Genomic DNA, 17,387 nt, shown 5'->3' on the forward strand with positions numbered 1-17,387 from the left:
TGATGTCTGGCAGAGAGACTGGGAACGTACCTGTAGGTAATAAATGTCTTCAAACTTCTTTGGAAGGTGGGTACTTGGTGTTTGATAGTCTGTAGGGGTACCACTAAACTCCATCCAACTAGAGCAGAGTAGCAGCCTTACAATATTATATTTATCACTGTTTAAAAGGATGGGCTAAGTTGAAGAATGGGTGTACTGGACTTTGGAATGACTGAAAAGAAGAAAGAAAATTTGGAAAGTTGATTGAAGTAATTCCTATTGAATCTTCCGAAGACTCTGTGGAGGTGGTGCTGTTGAGAAAACAGCAGGGGTGCATAGGCTAAATAAATCATCAGCCCAACTGTCAAATCAACAACAGTAAAACAAATAGACAGACAGTAGCTGTCTGAATAAGCTTTATAAAATCCACCAAGGACAGAGAGAGAGAGAGAGAGAGACAGATGCAAAACTATAACAGCAGCGATGCTTTTTTAAAACACCTAAACCCTCCATATTCCTCATAGTACAAGCTACCTTCATATTCTGGGGCATCTGACTATTTCAACCACAAGAGGCAGGAAACAGCAGAAGGGTTTTTTTGTTGCTGTTTGTTAGTTATACTGTTAAAATGTAACTTTTAAAATAAATATCGGAACAGCAATTAATAGTATAGGCAGCAAAAATGGTATCAGAAAATGATTTGGCTAATTAAACTGGAAAATTGGTCAGTATAGCCATTGAGGTTTCAGAATCAAATTACACAACTACAATAGAAACAACATTTATACTCACTCCCCATGTTGGGAAGATGACTTTTAGATTTTTGACTGAGCCCTCTGAATGGGACCTCGCTTGTGCTATTGGTTATCAGCAGCTCTGGTTTTGCTAACACAACAGAAGAAAAACAATCCAAAACAATTTGGTCAATTACTTACATACCAGCTCATCAAGATCTCCTTCCCAATGGAACTATAGTACCTATTTCCCAGTGAATGGTATTAGACCCAGCATCTGACTAACACTCCTAAACTCCTACAGTTATGAAAGACTGCGTGAAGTTCAAAAAGCTTGTGTACTTGGTGTCATTTTAGGTCTATAGACACCTCGAACTTGAAAGGCAGCATGAAACCAATTAACTAGAGTAGACACACATCCAATGTTCTATAATCCTAGTTAACAAGCATAACTTGTTCAGCTGTAAAGCTACTTTACAGCAATTTTAATTTAAATTTGTTACAAAATAAAGAGACACTGTAACTTTGTGACAGGCTGTAAATACACACAAGCCTATATATGTCTTTATGAATTAAGTACTCAGTTTCAGGACGTGATCAATTGACTGCTTTGGGCTTTCACATGAGAAAATCTCTGTTACTTTTCACTAGTTCTTTGCTTAACCATCAGCGTTCAGCTCGGTTATTGTTCATAGCAGGAGTTGATGTTGCAAACACAGGCAGGGGACAGGAACTTGTCTGTGGTAAAAATGTTGAGGTCTGTGGTAGTTTTTTAAAAAAATTGAATGACTAAATGACATACCTCCCTCCCCCGCCCCAATGTCCATCACTAAGTATGGTAATTTTATCCAGTGTCTGTCGCACAACATGGTGGTGCCAATCCCCGAACACAGGTGGATCCAAGGATGGACATGACTATAATATTTTCCCAGTGCACTAGTTGGCAACCCAAATTCTGGAAAATAGGACAGTTAAAGGTGCCTATCTGAGATAAGTGTTTGTCACCAGAAGGACTCCCAGCTGGCTGCCTCAGGGCCTTAGTTTTCCCCCTTCCAAGTGTGTTCAGCTTTCATGAAGTGATGGGCTGAAGGAGACAGGCCATTTTGTCCTATTTCTACTTGGTTCCTTTTCTTGGAGATGCTAGCATGGACTAATCAGGTAGTGACCCATAGTACTTCTGAAGATTGGAAATGTCCAACCAAAATGAAAGTAATCTTCTCTAATCATTCAGTCAGGGAACAAAACATCAACTTTGAGTTCTTGCAACGGGGATTGGAATTTTCCAGTCTCTTTGTGCAGCACAACTTGTCACACCAGCCTGTATAAGTTAAGTTTTAGCTGTTGGTACAAGCATCGGAACATACCTCAAACACTGTGATTTGCTCCAGTTAGCAACTTACCTCCACAAGTCACATTTTCTGGGCTCTTTTGCAGTGAATTGCTTGGCCATCTTTGCATTTATGCTTGTTTAGGTTGAAGTTTTTCCACCAACATTCTACTAGTTGCTTAAATGTCCAGTTTAAAGTTCATATAACTTATACAAAATCCCTCCATATTCTTTGATGCTCTTTAAACTTGTTTTAAGAGTCCATTGTACAATGCAAAGTCACTTCAAGGACGGTTGTTCCATTAGGCTGGAACAACTGTATAAATTTTCCATTTCTGTTCTTTGTTTTAACAATGGTGGGTGTGTATAGCTGAGTTTGTGAATTATTAAACAAACAGTTGTATTTCTGATTATTCTACTCTGTGGTCAAGTGTCCCTATAAACACACTATTTGGTTTCAGTTCCTTTTTCAGCACAGGTGTATTTCACTAACTAGATAGCATAAGCATGTTTGATTGCGAATATTAGCCTTTATCACTTAAACTAAAAGAAATCAATATGAATGCAATTCCTTTCTTTTATACCAGGATTGCCCATGAGATAAACCATCATTAAAGTTTACAATATTTTGTCCAAAGCTGTATCACTTATGGTTGACTTCCCTTTTTTATATACATTTTATATTTCATTGAGTTCGCCATTTTACTACTGTACCTGCCACATCATATAATATGTTTGATATTAATTTAATATGATTTTAATTCATTTACTTACACAGACAGGGAAAAATGGGGAAGTCTCTTTCACTGCATCAAAAGTACACTTTTTTGCAAAAGGCTGCAGCAAATCTGACTTTCCTCTAATCTAGCTATTAAACCTTGGGTTTTTATTCTTTTTAATTCCTCTATTCTGTATTTCTACAGTGCAGTGTTATAGCCCTATAAACCCAAACCTTGTGAGTCTGAGTCAGCTGACCTGGACTCTGAGACTCGGTCCTGCACATTTTGTATTGCAATGTAGACATACGCTGAAAGTGTAAACAATGACTGAATTACTTGGCATGCAATGTTGCCATCGTGCTGTTGTTGAATGTTTCTTCGTTACTTCAGGCAGTTGGCACTGCTTGCGTATTACTGCCTCTTTCTCAGTGGGGTGGTACAGAATCATCTTCAGAATTCACATTAGGCCTTACATGGGAACTTAACATTTGCTTACAGAATCCTGCTGTACAATTTCAAGCATGTGAGAGAATCCAGTTTATCATCAAAGCCAATCCCCCCTTCTGGACTCTTTTCTAAGTTGGTATTTCTGTGTCCTCATAACTACTGTTGTATACACAGCTTTGTTTTGAGAGATCATCTGGCAATTCTTAGACTCTTTTGTAAAGAAGTCTTTTATTTATTCACGTGTACTGCGATAGCACCTAGCAGCCCCATTCATGGACCGGAACTCCATAATGGGAGGCGCTATGCAGACACAGAGCAAAAAGATCGCTCCTGCCCCAAAGAGCGAGGTATGAGACAACACAAGAGGAAACAGACAGATGGGGAACACAAGAAAACAATGAGACTGTGTCGGTCAGCATGATAGCCAATGGTCTCAGCATACCAATTGCCTACATTTTCTGCTATTTCTTTAATGGGTGAAACATTTTGTGATATCTCTAATAAAAGCTATACCCAAACATAAGAATTTAGATCTTGCAGTTGGATCCAAACTTCCCTAAAGTTTAGGGGTGTTAGGATCCAGGGTTTCAGTTTGGACCTAATCTTTTTAATTTGTTTGAGCTGTGAATAAACCCAAAGTCCTGATTCCCAGCCACTTCCTTTAATCAGAAGCCTATACTACCTATTCTCTGTCTTTTCATCTACTAACACTAGATATCAGCTCCATGTCATTCTTCGTTAGAATGGAGCGAAACCTGGAATTTCCATCCTGTGGGAAAGTTTGCTCTTTTGAAATTTGCTTTTGTTCCACATTTGAACAAAAAGTTGAAATTGTGGAATTTTCCCACAAAATAAAATATTCTGAAAAATTTTGAAAATTTTCATTTCAAGATAATCAAAACATTTAGTTTAGATTTTGACTTCTATTTTACATTATATTACAACTTATATAAGTAAAAACAAAAATGAAACCTTTCAACAGTATGAAAACAGAACATTTTGATCTTATCAGAACAAATTGTTTAGATTTTCTGCTCCCAAAACAAAATTTGGTCAGAATTGACATGTTCCCCATAGAAGGTTTCAATTTAATCAAATTGGCATTTCACTATGAAAAACTGTTCCAGCAGAAATTCCCAAATAGCTCTATCCTTAATTCTTTTTGTCTTCCTGTTGAGTCTCTGCTTGAGAAAAAATGAGACCATATTCTGATCTCACTTAATCTGGGTTTAAAATGATGGATTTGAGATCCAGAATCTAGTCCATTTTACAGAGATAAGAAATTGATGTCCTTCTGTTTGATGATGATAATCTTTTGCAGCCAGATGTGTTTCCATTAGGAAAAAATATCAATAGAAAATGCTGACCTCCTGTGGCAAATCATGTTAATATGAAAGTCCACCTGTTTTCATTCCCAAAGGCAATGCCCATTACTATCTTTAGATTACATAGAAATTGATACACAATTGTAGCTGTAACAGGGAAAAAAAATCACTGATACTGAAATTTGTTAAAAAAACTCATAGTGTTTGCAAACCCAGTAAATTTATACCATTGTGTGTTCACTGTGAAAATAATGGCTGTGGTTTTTTGGCAGCTGTTCTTGAGTAACTGTTCAAGGTTATATTTTCCCACCATGCCACTTATGTGCATCGCTGAATATTATTCATCAAATAAATTATTTATCAATCTTTTTAATCAATTGGCAATTAATTTAGTTGAGTATAATTTTCCCATTATTCAACCAGCTCTAGCCATGACTACCCAGGGAAACACATTTTTGAGATCTCTGTGTTTCCTTCTGTACATAAATTCCTGCTAACTGTAACACCAGCCAATGAAATATATAATGTTATCTTTTAATTATCTTAATCTTTTGAATCAAAAAGAGTCCGCAAAGAAGATAGACAAAAATAGACCTAGCGTGTAATCTGTAGATGCAAATGCTTGCATAGATTTAGTTATGGTTGCTGGAATACCAGATTGACTCCCATCTGAAAATGTATTTCACTATAAAACAACTAACTGAAACTAATTGAACATATTACACAGTGGTTGTATTGTGACAATAAACTCCTAGAATCTTTGCTTACAGCACTTTAGTGCTTTATTTTCCACACACGAGTGAATTTTCAAACACTACACAAATGTCACACCCCTTTTTAAATGAGTGATAACAAAATACTCTTATTTGTCTAGTCCCAGATAACCATATCCAGGTAATTAATTCAAGGGGCAAACATCGGGTCTGATTTTATGCGGGTCATTCACTAAAGTTTGTGACAGAAAAGGAACCTTCTAACACTATGAGGTGATCGATTTAGACCAGCTCACGCTCTGAATTCAGGGCCTGATTTTTTTCATTGCCCAGTGATATCATTTATACCTGTGCAAAGGGTGTACTGCTCTTTTACACCCATGTTGTCCAGAACTATCTGAAGTGCAAGGAGAACAAGGCCTATCATTTTTAACAATAGAAACATGAAGGAGTCCTGTTAATTCCTGATGAGTTTATAATTTCAGTGAACATTTTATTAGTAATCAATAAAACAATACATTTTTTCCCCTCGCATCTCTTATTTGTCGCAATTTAAACACAGGAATTTTCCCTAAGACTTAATTTTTTTCTTACCCTGGGTGTTTGAACTCATGAGTATGAACATATATAAAATTCTTTCCCAGCATTTTCCCTGTCTGCTCTATTCTTAGCAGCAGACAGGCCAATGAAATATACTAGCATCCATTCTCTGACAGGCTGTTCCTTCACTAGGAGAGTTTCACAAGGCTTTACCTTGACCAGCTAAGATGGGTCAATACTACAACTGTCTTATCTTCTTTATGGGGGTGTCTTCACTGCAGAGTTAACTTGGGTGATCAGTCAGGGTGAGCCTTGCCAGGTGTAAACTGCCACACTGCAAAGCCTTGTTTCCTCACTGGTGCTGCACTAGGTCTTGTGTCTCTCTAGGACTTCTGAGGCCATATCCCATGATTCTCCACAGTGCAGTAAACTGCTCTTTGTTTCTTACGAACTTGTCTGTCTTTCTGGGCAGACAGGCAAATTATGGGAAGGCATGGCAAATTATCTGCACTCACAGCTGATAAGAGGTCAGGAAAGTGAACAGTTGTACCAGGGCCCCCAAAACATCTGTAACTGGGCTGAAATGGGAGGGTGGGGGCAGGGCCACAGCAAACATGATGGTGCCCCAAATTTCTCTCAATGGGTCCGCACTCGAATGGATTAGCCTGTATCCTCTCTGCAAAGTGGATGGGTTACCTGTCTCAGTGAAAGACACACCCAAGCTTTAGCTTACAGCTACAGGTGAGCCAGCTAGCTCCAGACCTGGCCCAGAGGTTTGTGAGAGTGGATGGGAGAATGGGAGCAGGAGCAAAACCTCAGCCTGTGTTAACTCTGCAGTGAACACATACCCTACGATTCTCAGGGTATATCTACACTTTGAGATGTATTGGGATTCCCAACTCAGGTGATATATTCATATTAGCAGTGATCAAGCTACAAGTAGAGTATAGCTGCATTGGCACAAACAGTGGGAGGGGGTAGCTGCCCCAGGTACATACCCATCTGAGATGCTAGCCTGATACTCAGGGTGGCTAGCCCCAGCTGCCACTTGTGCCACTGCATCTACACTTTATTGTTATAATAACAGCTTGATCATTCACCCCCAACTTGAAGGTTAGACATACCCTACTATGGACAAGGCAACATGGGTTAAAAATACTGTGCTGATGCGCTTAATTGCTTCAGAAAGGAGGATGCTTTTATATTTCAATATCCCGCCATCTCATTCTTATTGGAACAGAGGCAACATGTGGAGAGGTCACATGATATACATGCTCAAGCACACCCACAATGGTGAAGAAACCCAGACATCCATGATTGCTCTTGGCAGGTTGTCAAGTTAAGCAGCTGGATGATTTCCAAACTGCAGCCTTTATTTTGAGAGGAATTGATGGATTTTTCACAATCAGGTCAGTTTTAAAAATAATAATAAGTTTGAATAAATTGTGGGCCTGTAAACCTTGTGGCTTAACTTTTCAGAAACTTTAGAGTCAAAAGAAACTTCTGAGCTAATCACCACTGCAATGCCTTTCCTTTAGTAGTGGGGAATTAATAGCATCTGAAATTTCTGACTGCTTGCTATGCATCTCAGAAATGTGCCTTCTTTTCAACCAGCCATAAAGCTTTTGTTACTTCAAGGCTCATGCTGTGTAATTACATGGTTTCCTTTTTCACATCAATAGCATATATCCTTCATTTCCTTTTATTGCGTTCCCAGGGTAGGACAACGGGCGGCTATGCTCCCTTATTATGTGTAAGTCAGTTTGATTTCTGTGTATCAGATGCGAGCTTCAGATCCAATACATCCTCAGATTTTGGCTGTAGTTCTGAAATTAATAAAAGATCCATTCATCAGACACTCGCCGGCTGATCCCTCAGAACTTGGGGACAAATGATAAGATGTGTATGTAATTAAAGTGTTCCTTCTTTCTGGCACCAACTGTAACATTTTAGTTATTCCTTAGCTTGATCTTATTAGTAATTCAGAGACTCATGTGCCTGCATTATATCTTTTTTTTGTTCTGTCTCACCTTAGCCCTTTTGCATTTTATTATTTGTATGTCAGTAGCACCCAGAAGCCTAAAACAAGGGAAACAGATTCAACTCCTGGTGATAAGTGGCTACTTAATTGGCAGGGTAACATTCCTCTCTAGTGAGTTTGTCTGTTTGCGCAAAACTACCAAGGAAATTCCACTGAGTACCTTACAGAGCATTGTTCATTTTGAGATACAGTTCTCCTTCCAGATTTGGGCAGGACCTGACTCTCCTAGCCTTCCTCTTATCAGCATTCCTACTGACTCACATAAATAAATATTCCTCATCATAAGTAATCAAAAGGTTCAAATTTATGTACTCAGCATTAGGCAGAGATGCAAATAAGCTCAAGACAGTTCTGAAAAGAATGGTGGTGGGTTATCGGAGCAGGGGACAACCTGTAAGCAGATGGATAGATGGTGTGTGGAGGATCACTGGGAGATCAGATGCTGAGTATAAAGACTCATTTTCAAAAGGGATTTAGGAATTAGAATGAAATTTTGGCTCCTGAGTGCCTAAATCCCTTTTGAAAATGAGTCTTCGGCCACTAATTCAGTAAGGCATTGCAACGCTGAGTATAGCAACACTTAAATACCTTTAAATATCTGGCCCTAAATGACCTGCCCAAGGTCAGACCAGAAGGCTGTGGAATGTTTTAAACACTGTACTATGAACCTTTTAAACCCAGATATCATGAGTCCCAGGCCAGTGAACTGCCGATTCATTTCACCCACACTGTGACCACCAAGTCATTCCACAAAGTCCATCAAATAACCAGCAGACAGTAATGATTTCTGGTCTCTACCAAACTGGGGTCAGTCCAAACCAGTGACTCAGAAGGTTCAAGAGTTAGTTTGTTTTATTTTCTGCTGCAAGTAAATGTCATAGCTAGGCATTAAGTGAACGAAATGTTAAGTATTTCACCTTTTGATAAAGTCAGGGAAAATGTAAATTCTCTGAACATGCTTTGCAAAAAAGGCATTTTTCCAACAGGAAGGAATATTTTAATTTTTGGAATTTAAGAAGCAGTAAATTAGAAAAAGAGCAAATTTAAAAGGTCAGGCAGGTTGTAGTCCAAACAGGATTTGCTACATAATATGTATGCGCTCCATATTTGGAAAGGGAAGCAGGTAGCAGTATTGCTGTTTCCAAAAAAAGAAAAGATGCTTGGTTTCGGTAGAGATTTGATTGACCTACTGATCATAGTCCAGACAAGAATAATTTAGAACAATGTGTAACCATATATAACAGCCTAAGTTCTTCTAAATATTTATGATTTCACGGAGGTATGGTAGATGTTAATCCAAATGTTAAACAGCAGCTGTACTTCGGAAAGGTAGTGTGCTACTTTTTTAAAAAATTTAAGGATGAATAGGTTGTATCTTTGCAATATCCACTTGTGCGCCATTGCTTTGAAAGCGTCCTCCAGCCACAAGTGGGGAGGTCATTTCAAAAGCTGATAAGTTAATAGTGGTCTTTCAACAGATCCTTACTGTTCAGTGCCTAGATACTAAGCTGACTAGCACCTAATCAACATATAGGTTAGGCAGACAGTGACAGACATGGTTTGAGCATTGGCCTGCTAAACCCAGGGATGTGAGTTCAATCCCTAAGGGGGCCATTTAGGGATCGGGGACAAAAATCTGTCTGGGGATTGGTCCTGCTTTGAGCAGGGAGTTGGACTAGATGATCTCCTGAGGTCCCTTCCAACTCTGATATTCTATGATATGAGCATTTCCAACATTAGATTCTGCGGAACACATCAGTGTTGACAAAAAGAATAAACATTTGAAGGTTCTGTAGGCCAGATCCTCAGCTGCTATAAATTAGTGCATTTCCATGGAACTATGACGACTTGCACTAACAATCTGGCCCTGCATGTGTCTATACTGATTTTTATTGTTTCTTGATTAGTTCTCTCTTTCTGCTCACTCCTATCACTGAAGTGGAGTGTTAGTTCTTAGCTTATTAGGGTGACTGAAAATAAAGCTACAATATGCTTTCAGGATGGGAAATCACTGTGCAGGATACAGTGATGCACAGCAAAATCCCTGATGCTGTTGAGAGCTTGGTATCAGTTGCTAACAGAAATGGATATAGCTACTCATTTGGGCTTTTTTCAACCTAAGAGAAGAGGACAAAATGAGAAAAAAAAGTCACTAGCTAAGACAGTTAGGAACTCTATTTCTTAACTCCACTGATGACCCTGTACAGATCCCAAGGTGTAGCTGCACTACGTATTTTAACTGATTTACAGTGGATACAGTGAATTTAGAGGTATCAGGTCTTTGAGGATCTCCCAGAGTTCGCAACAGAGGAACTGGGGCCTTAATTATTTCTGGAAACGATCATACATCATTTGGAAGTTTAACAACAGGAAGACACCTGCCTGCATACATTTGCAGCCTCCTCTTGGCCATCAAACAGAATTTTGCAGAGAAGTTATCTTTTTGACTCTTGATTTAAAAAAATAAATAAAACATCTTCACAACAGTCACCTTCCATGCACTGTACACAAGCCCAGAGCTTGTTGCCGTTCCTTTGCGGTGGAATGCTGGGCCAGCAGTAGAACTGCCTTAAAATCAGGCAACAATCCTGTGTTCGTTCTTCTTTTTGAAGATGCTTGTTAATGAAACTTTTCAAAAGACAAAAGGAAGGATAAAAGGGCAGGGCAGGGCAGTGGGTGGGTGCGTGGGAATGCAAATCAGAAAAGACAGACTGTTTCTTTCTTTCCCTCCCTTATATTTCCTTTAAAAGGATTCATAGGGAATGTTTAAAGCTCACAATTGAGACTTTTCATTTAGGAACGACAGTTAAAGCAGTATGAGTATGTGCAGGTGTGAGAAGGGGGGAAAGAATCCAAGACCTATACCAGCCATCTGTTGGCCATGTGGTTGTCTCAAATGGGGTGTTGAGCCAGAATTCAGTGCTGTGTTGGTCTTATCTTGAGTTTTTACCGCATTTGCTGAGTGGTCAGTCTCATTCTTTAAAAATAAAGTTCCTTATTGTATGATTCTGACACACAGTTTCTGGCTTCCAAAGAAGGAGTGTGTTCATTAAGTCACAACAGCACAACGAAGGGACAAATTTTGCTTTTGGGGACAAATCCAAGATCACAGATGTAGCCTCATGAAGGTAGGCAGGTGAGGGGAGAGAGATTCTGCTGGGGTAGCAGGGACAAAGAGGGTTGCAACCTGTTGCTTTGTTCCATGGTGACTGATACTGCAATTTGCATAACACTAGCCATGCAGTGTAGAACTTCCATTATACTCTACAGGACAGTTTTGGAGCCTGAAAATCCATCGTGTCCCTCAGGGTGAATTCCATGGACAAAAAATGAGTCCCTGTAAACAGATACTAAATTCCTGCAGGATAGCTGGGAACTCCCGAGGTTCCATTGTATTTAGAGTGACTGGAGTGTGATTCTAGACCAAAAATAATTCCCATCTAATTAGGAAATACCAGATTCACCATACTGGATAGATGTAACAAATCTTATCCTGCCTCCATCAGTGGCCAGTTCCAGTTATTTCAAAGGGAGGCAATGCTGTATCTGAGGGAAAAGAACTGTTGTAAAGTTCCAGATGATATGTTCTTCTTGCCGGCTATATTTCATGTTCATGTATAGCCATACTTTCAGGGTGGGGTGTTGATGCATCTTATATTAAGGACATTAAGACAGAGATGAAGTTATAAAACATCCCTGTCTACAAGCTGGATGACTCCAGGGACTGCATACAAAGACTTTCATCTCAAGGTCAGTGGCATAAATCTGGTCCTGGCTTGTATTGACTGAAGTCCTCCTATACATAACAGCTGTTTGGCATCAGTGGAAACACTTCAGGATAGAAATTGACCATCTTGTGTTGAGTGAGATCATGATCCACTGTTTTGTTTGTCGAGAGCTACACACACTCAAATGTCATGATATTGCAATCAGTGTTCTTCCTAAAATATGCTGATGGTCTCTGTCTAATTTCTAGTGGGCAGGGGTCTACATCACAAAAACAAGGACCTTAGTGGATACTAGGTAACTTTCAAACACACCTACACACAAAAAGTCCAAATCCCTAAAGGAAGAGCTGAAAAATCTAACTGATCAACACTAATCATGCCCTCTAGGAAATTAATCTTAAACTTGTCCATATGAGACACTGTTACATTTTCTAAACTGAAAAATAACTTTCTACTTTCAAAATAATGACGTCTTCCCTCATATATCTTTAGATATCAATATATTCATAGGACTTTACATAAGACAATGACAAGAGTGATGCAACTGAAGTGGTATGAGGTCATCCAAATGATATTCCTTCTTACCAACAAGCAGTATAAAAAAAACCTAACATCACAGTGTCATGGTATAATTCCCCACTCTGAACCTTAGCATCCAAAAAATGGGGTACCAGCATGAATTCCTCTAAGCTCAGTTACCAACTTAGTACCTGTAGTGCTGTCACCAACCAGGAATTCCAGTGCCTGGTACACTCTGGTCCCCCCAAAACCTTGCCCGGGGACCCCCAAGACCCAAACTCTCTGGATCTTAACACAAGGAAAGTAAACCCTTTCCCCCACTTTTGCCTCTCCCAGGCTTCCCCTCCCTGGGTTACCCTGGAAGTTTACTGTGATTCAAACTCCTTGAATCACAAAACAGAGAAGAAAATTCACCTTCCCTCCTCCTCCTCTCCAACAAGTCCCTGGTGAATCCAGATCCAGTCCTCTGGGGTCTCACCAGAATAAAAAAACAATCAGGTTCTTAAACAAGAAAAGCTTTTAATTAAAGTAGGGAAAACGGTAAAAATTATCTTTGTAGATTTAAGGTGGAATAAGTTACAGGGTTTTTCAGCTATAGACACTGGGAATACCCTCCCAGCCTAAATATTCAAGTACAAATTAAAATCCTTTCAGCCAAATACACAATTAAACTCCTTCCAGCCAAATGCACATTTGCAAATAAAGAAAACAAACATAAGCCTAACTCGCCTTATCTACCTAGTACTCACTATTCTGACCTTATTAGAGCCTTTATCGGAGAGATTGGAGAGAAAACTGGTTGCACGTCTGGTCACTCTCAGAACCCAGAGAGAACAGCAACCAAAAACTAACAGCACACAAACTTCCCTCCCTCAAGATTTGAAAGTATCCTGTCCCCTGATTGGTCCTCTGGTCAAGTGACAGCTAGGCTTACTGAACTTGTTAACCCTTTATAGTCAAAAGAGATATAAAGTACTTCTGTGCTAATAACTCTTACTTATCTGTTTATGACACACAGTTTGACCAAAATTTACAGAATTGTACAGAGAATATTAGATATAGGGTTTTTTTAATTGTCTGAGGCTCTGGCCAAGCGGATAAGTGTTTGAGACTAACTAGGCATAATTTTATCTGAAAGAACTGAATACCTAATTATCCTGGGAGACAGCAAATTCTTTACACAAGACATTAGGGCTCATATTATTAGTGTCTCAGTTACAAAAAAAAATGATGATATATGAAGGATGATATATGAAGCAATTGGGGAAAAAAAGAAGAGCCAGAAAAAATAATGAGAAATACATTATGAGCCTGATCTAAAATCCACTGAAGCCAATTGAAATCTCTCCAGCAATTTCAATCGGCTTTGGATCAGGGCCTCTTATGATTATGATTTTCTTTCAGTGAGACAGGATGGCCTAGTGATTAGAGTGCTATCCTAAGGCCTGGGCTCAATTTCCTGCTCCACCACAGGCTTTTTGTGTGACTTGTAGTTTAGACCAGGGCTTAGTATCTCTGTGCACCTTCGTTCCTTATCTGTAAATTGGGGATAACAGACTTTCCCTGCACTCAGAGGTATTGTGGGGGAGGTTGGGAGGTGTTCAATTACTATGATAATGGGGCCAGATAAACACCTCCAGTAGACAGACAGACAGTCCAGATTTAGAGGCACAGCTGTCAAGGCCTGATTGCAAATAGTTAAACATTCTAAGGCTTTAAAGGGTTTGGACTTCTATGGAGATACTGGAGTTGTTTCCTTTTCTTACATAATCAAACAATCATATTAGAGAAAATGGGTTCTCAGTGATGACTGGCGAACTGGTAGGACTGTGAGATCAGAAACCCTTTTTGATGTTTATCTGTTTTTTGTGAACGCTTATTTAACCCAATCATCAGAAAAGCACTTTAGAGAAAAACAAAGTTCGCTAAAGATCAGGGCGTAGCTGTGTTAGTCTGTATCCACAAAAACAACAAGGAGTGGGGTTTTTATCCAGGAAAGCTTATGCCCAAATAAATCTGTTAGTCTTTAAGGTGCCACTGGACTCCTTGTTGTTAAAGTTAGTTAAAGATTGTTACAGACACCCTTCAATTAAGGATTGAGAAAATTTACACCCAACATTGGTGGGCTTCCAAAGATATATCTAGCTAACCTAGGCAAAACAAGAATTATATTGCTAAGTAAATCAGAAGGGGGGGGGGGAATCTTAAAATACCCTTTTAGTACATCTTAAAGAATATTTATTTTAAAAAAAATAAAATCCAATTTTTATTTTACTTTCAAGTCATCTTTAAAAACAGACCTATTTAAATAGTAAGCTCTTACTAATTAAACTCCAAGTTTTTAAAAACAGTTGCCTCAATATCAGATGGTCAAAAACCAGCTTCCTCCCCCCCACCTTCCGCAAATAACAAACTATGGAGGAGGAGGAAACAGAAACTGATAGGACAGGAAATTACAGAACAAAAATTAAGATGGCTAGGACATACATGAGGGAAAGATCCAGATAATGTGAGGTCACAGGCATTGGAGTGGAAGTCCCAGGGCAAGAGCCACCGAGGTAGACCAAGGGTAAAGTGGAAACACAGAATAGAAGCAGAACGGAAAGCTAACAAAATGACATGGGAAGAAGATAAGACTGCAGCAAGGGACTGGTAAAGATGAAAGGCAGTGGTGAAGCTCCTGTGTTCCACATGGTAGAGAGAAAATATTCCTGTATAAGACAACTCATAACTGTCATCTACCACTAGCATGTTGGTAGACTTTGACAGCAAGGTAGTCATCAACATGGGCTTTGCGCCCTACATCTAAACAGAGCTGACTTTATACTGACTTGTTAGATACATGCTTTACCACAACAGACCAATGAGTTTGGCTCCATATGATTGCTGCAAGACTTGAATCCAAGACCTTTAGGGTTGCAGTGTAGTGTCGTAACCACTTAGCCATCCAGGATGGTAAAATGCTTCATCAATCTTGAGTGCCTACAACCAGCATCACAGCCAAGCATCTTTGAGGGATGGTCCCTATTGTATTCCACTGAAGGTTATGTGCATGTGCCTGGAGCCGGAGCATTTGAAAGTAGTACTGTTCGGTGGTCTGTGTATACATCCTGCACCACTTTGTAGTTTTGCCTGAGGTGATAAAGGGCACAGCAGGCTGCTGGCATTTCCAGTTCCTCCTCACCACTGCATGGTCCAAGTCAGAGCATTCTAATTCATTGAAAGGATCACACGTATGTGGGAAGTCTTCTCAAACAGCATGGACTTGCTCTGCCTGCATCTACCAAACAGCCTACCTGCATTCCCAGAGTTCAGTTCATTCACTCAAGAAGTTCTGGACATCCTAAAAGAGTCCTGACCCATGACTTGTAAATCCAACCCTTCTCGGCTTGTAAAAAAGCATCATATGAATAATGTCTGTCACTCCTGGCCAAAATAGCCAATGCCTCATTCAGAGAAGGAATCTTCCCTTGCTCCTTCAAACATGCAGTAGTCCAACATTGCAGAAAACTATCCTGGATTCTTCCGTCCTAGCCAACTGTCACCCTAAGTCAAATCTCTCATTCCTGAGCCAGCTTATACAGAAGCTAGCCAAAGGCCAACTACAAGCTCATCTAACTAAAGCTCATATTTTAGACTCAGCACAATCTGGATTTAGAACAGGACATGGAACTGAAACCGCTTTAGTGGCGCTAATGGATGACTTCCTGCTATCAATGGATGAAGGACAGACAGACATTCTCATCCTGATGGACCTCTCTGCAATGTTCGACACTTTGACCAGGAGATACTGCTGTCTTGCCTGAGAGAGGTGGCAGGAGTCCAGGTAATGTGCTAAGGAGTCCTTCCAAGAGTATGCATCTAAAGATTAATGATGGGAAAGTGCTCCTGCACCACTAGACCCCTCATTTGTGGAGTTTCACATGGGTTAATTCTCTTGCTGGTCTTTCAGCATCTATATGGAACTGTAAAGTGAATTAGTCAAATGACATGGACTCAAGTGCCAGCAATATGCAGATAACATACAACTCTTCTTATCCTTCATAAGCATATGGCTACAGCACTACCACCAAGATGGATCTTGGATGAGATCAGCTCATGGATGAAGAAGAGCTGGCTGAAGCTGAACCTGAGCAAAACAGAGATGATTCTGGTGGGCTGAGCAAAGCATTCTGAGGAGTTTGCAGCCATGATGCAGTCTCTTTTGATTGCAGGTTCATAGGAGGTGCAGAAAGGGAAGAGGCTGTTCTACACTTGATTCTGACAAATGGGGAAGAACTGGTTGACAATTTGAAGGTGGAAGGCAGCTTAGGTGAAGGTGATTATGATTCTAAGGAATGGTTGGAGGAAAACAGCAAAATAAAGACAATGGACTTCAAAAAGGCAGACTTTAGCAAACTTCAAGAATTAGTAGGAAAGATCCTGTCAGAGAGGTGTCTAAAGGAAAAGGGAGCTCAGGAGAGTTGGCAGTTTTTTAAAGAGGCACTATTAAAGATCATTATTAAGAGCATAAAATTAAACTACCCCAGTGCATAGGAAAGACAGGAAATATGGTAAGAGATGATCCTGGCTTCATCTGGAGATCTTCAATGACATGAAACTCAAAAAAAAGTCATACAAAAATTGGAAATTAGATCAAAGTATGAAGGATGAATTTAAAACATAAACAACACACGCATTTAGGGACAAAAATTAGGAAGGCCAAGGCACAAAATGAGATTAACATAGCTCAGGACATAAAAGGTAACAAGAAATAATTTTACAAATAGATTGAAAGCAAGAGGAAGACCAAGGACAGAGTAGGCCTACTACTCAGTGAGGCAGGAAAAACAATATCAGAAAACACAGCAGTGGCTGAACTGTTAAATGCTTTTTTTCCCTTTAGTTTTCATCAAAAAGGTTAGCAGTGATTGGATGATGACTGGATAGCGAACATCAGTGTAAGTGGGGTAGGATCTGAGGCTAAAATAGGGAAAGAACACTTTAAGAATTACTTAGACAAGTGAGATGTCTTTAATTTAGCAAGGCATGACAAAATACATCCTAGAATACTTAAGGAACTGGCTGAAGTGATCCATGAGCCATTAGTGATTATCTCTGAGAACTTGTGCAGGATAGGAAAATGGACAACCCAGGGAATTACAGACCAGTCAGGTTAACTTCTGTATCTGGAAAGAAAATGGAGCAAATAATCAAAAAATTTGTGAGCACCTAGAAGATAAGGTGACAAGTAACAATTCAAATAGATTTGTCAAGAACAAATCATGTCAAACCAACCTAATATCCTTCTTTGCCAGGGCAACAATTCTTGTAAA

This window comes from Chelonoidis abingdonii, chromosome 13 (assembly GCF_003597395.2).
Source record: "Chelonoidis abingdonii isolate Lonesome George chromosome 13, CheloAbing_2.0, whole genome shotgun sequence".
NCBI classification, from domain to species: domain Eukaryota; kingdom Metazoa; phylum Chordata; order Testudines; family Testudinidae; genus Chelonoidis; species Chelonoidis abingdonii.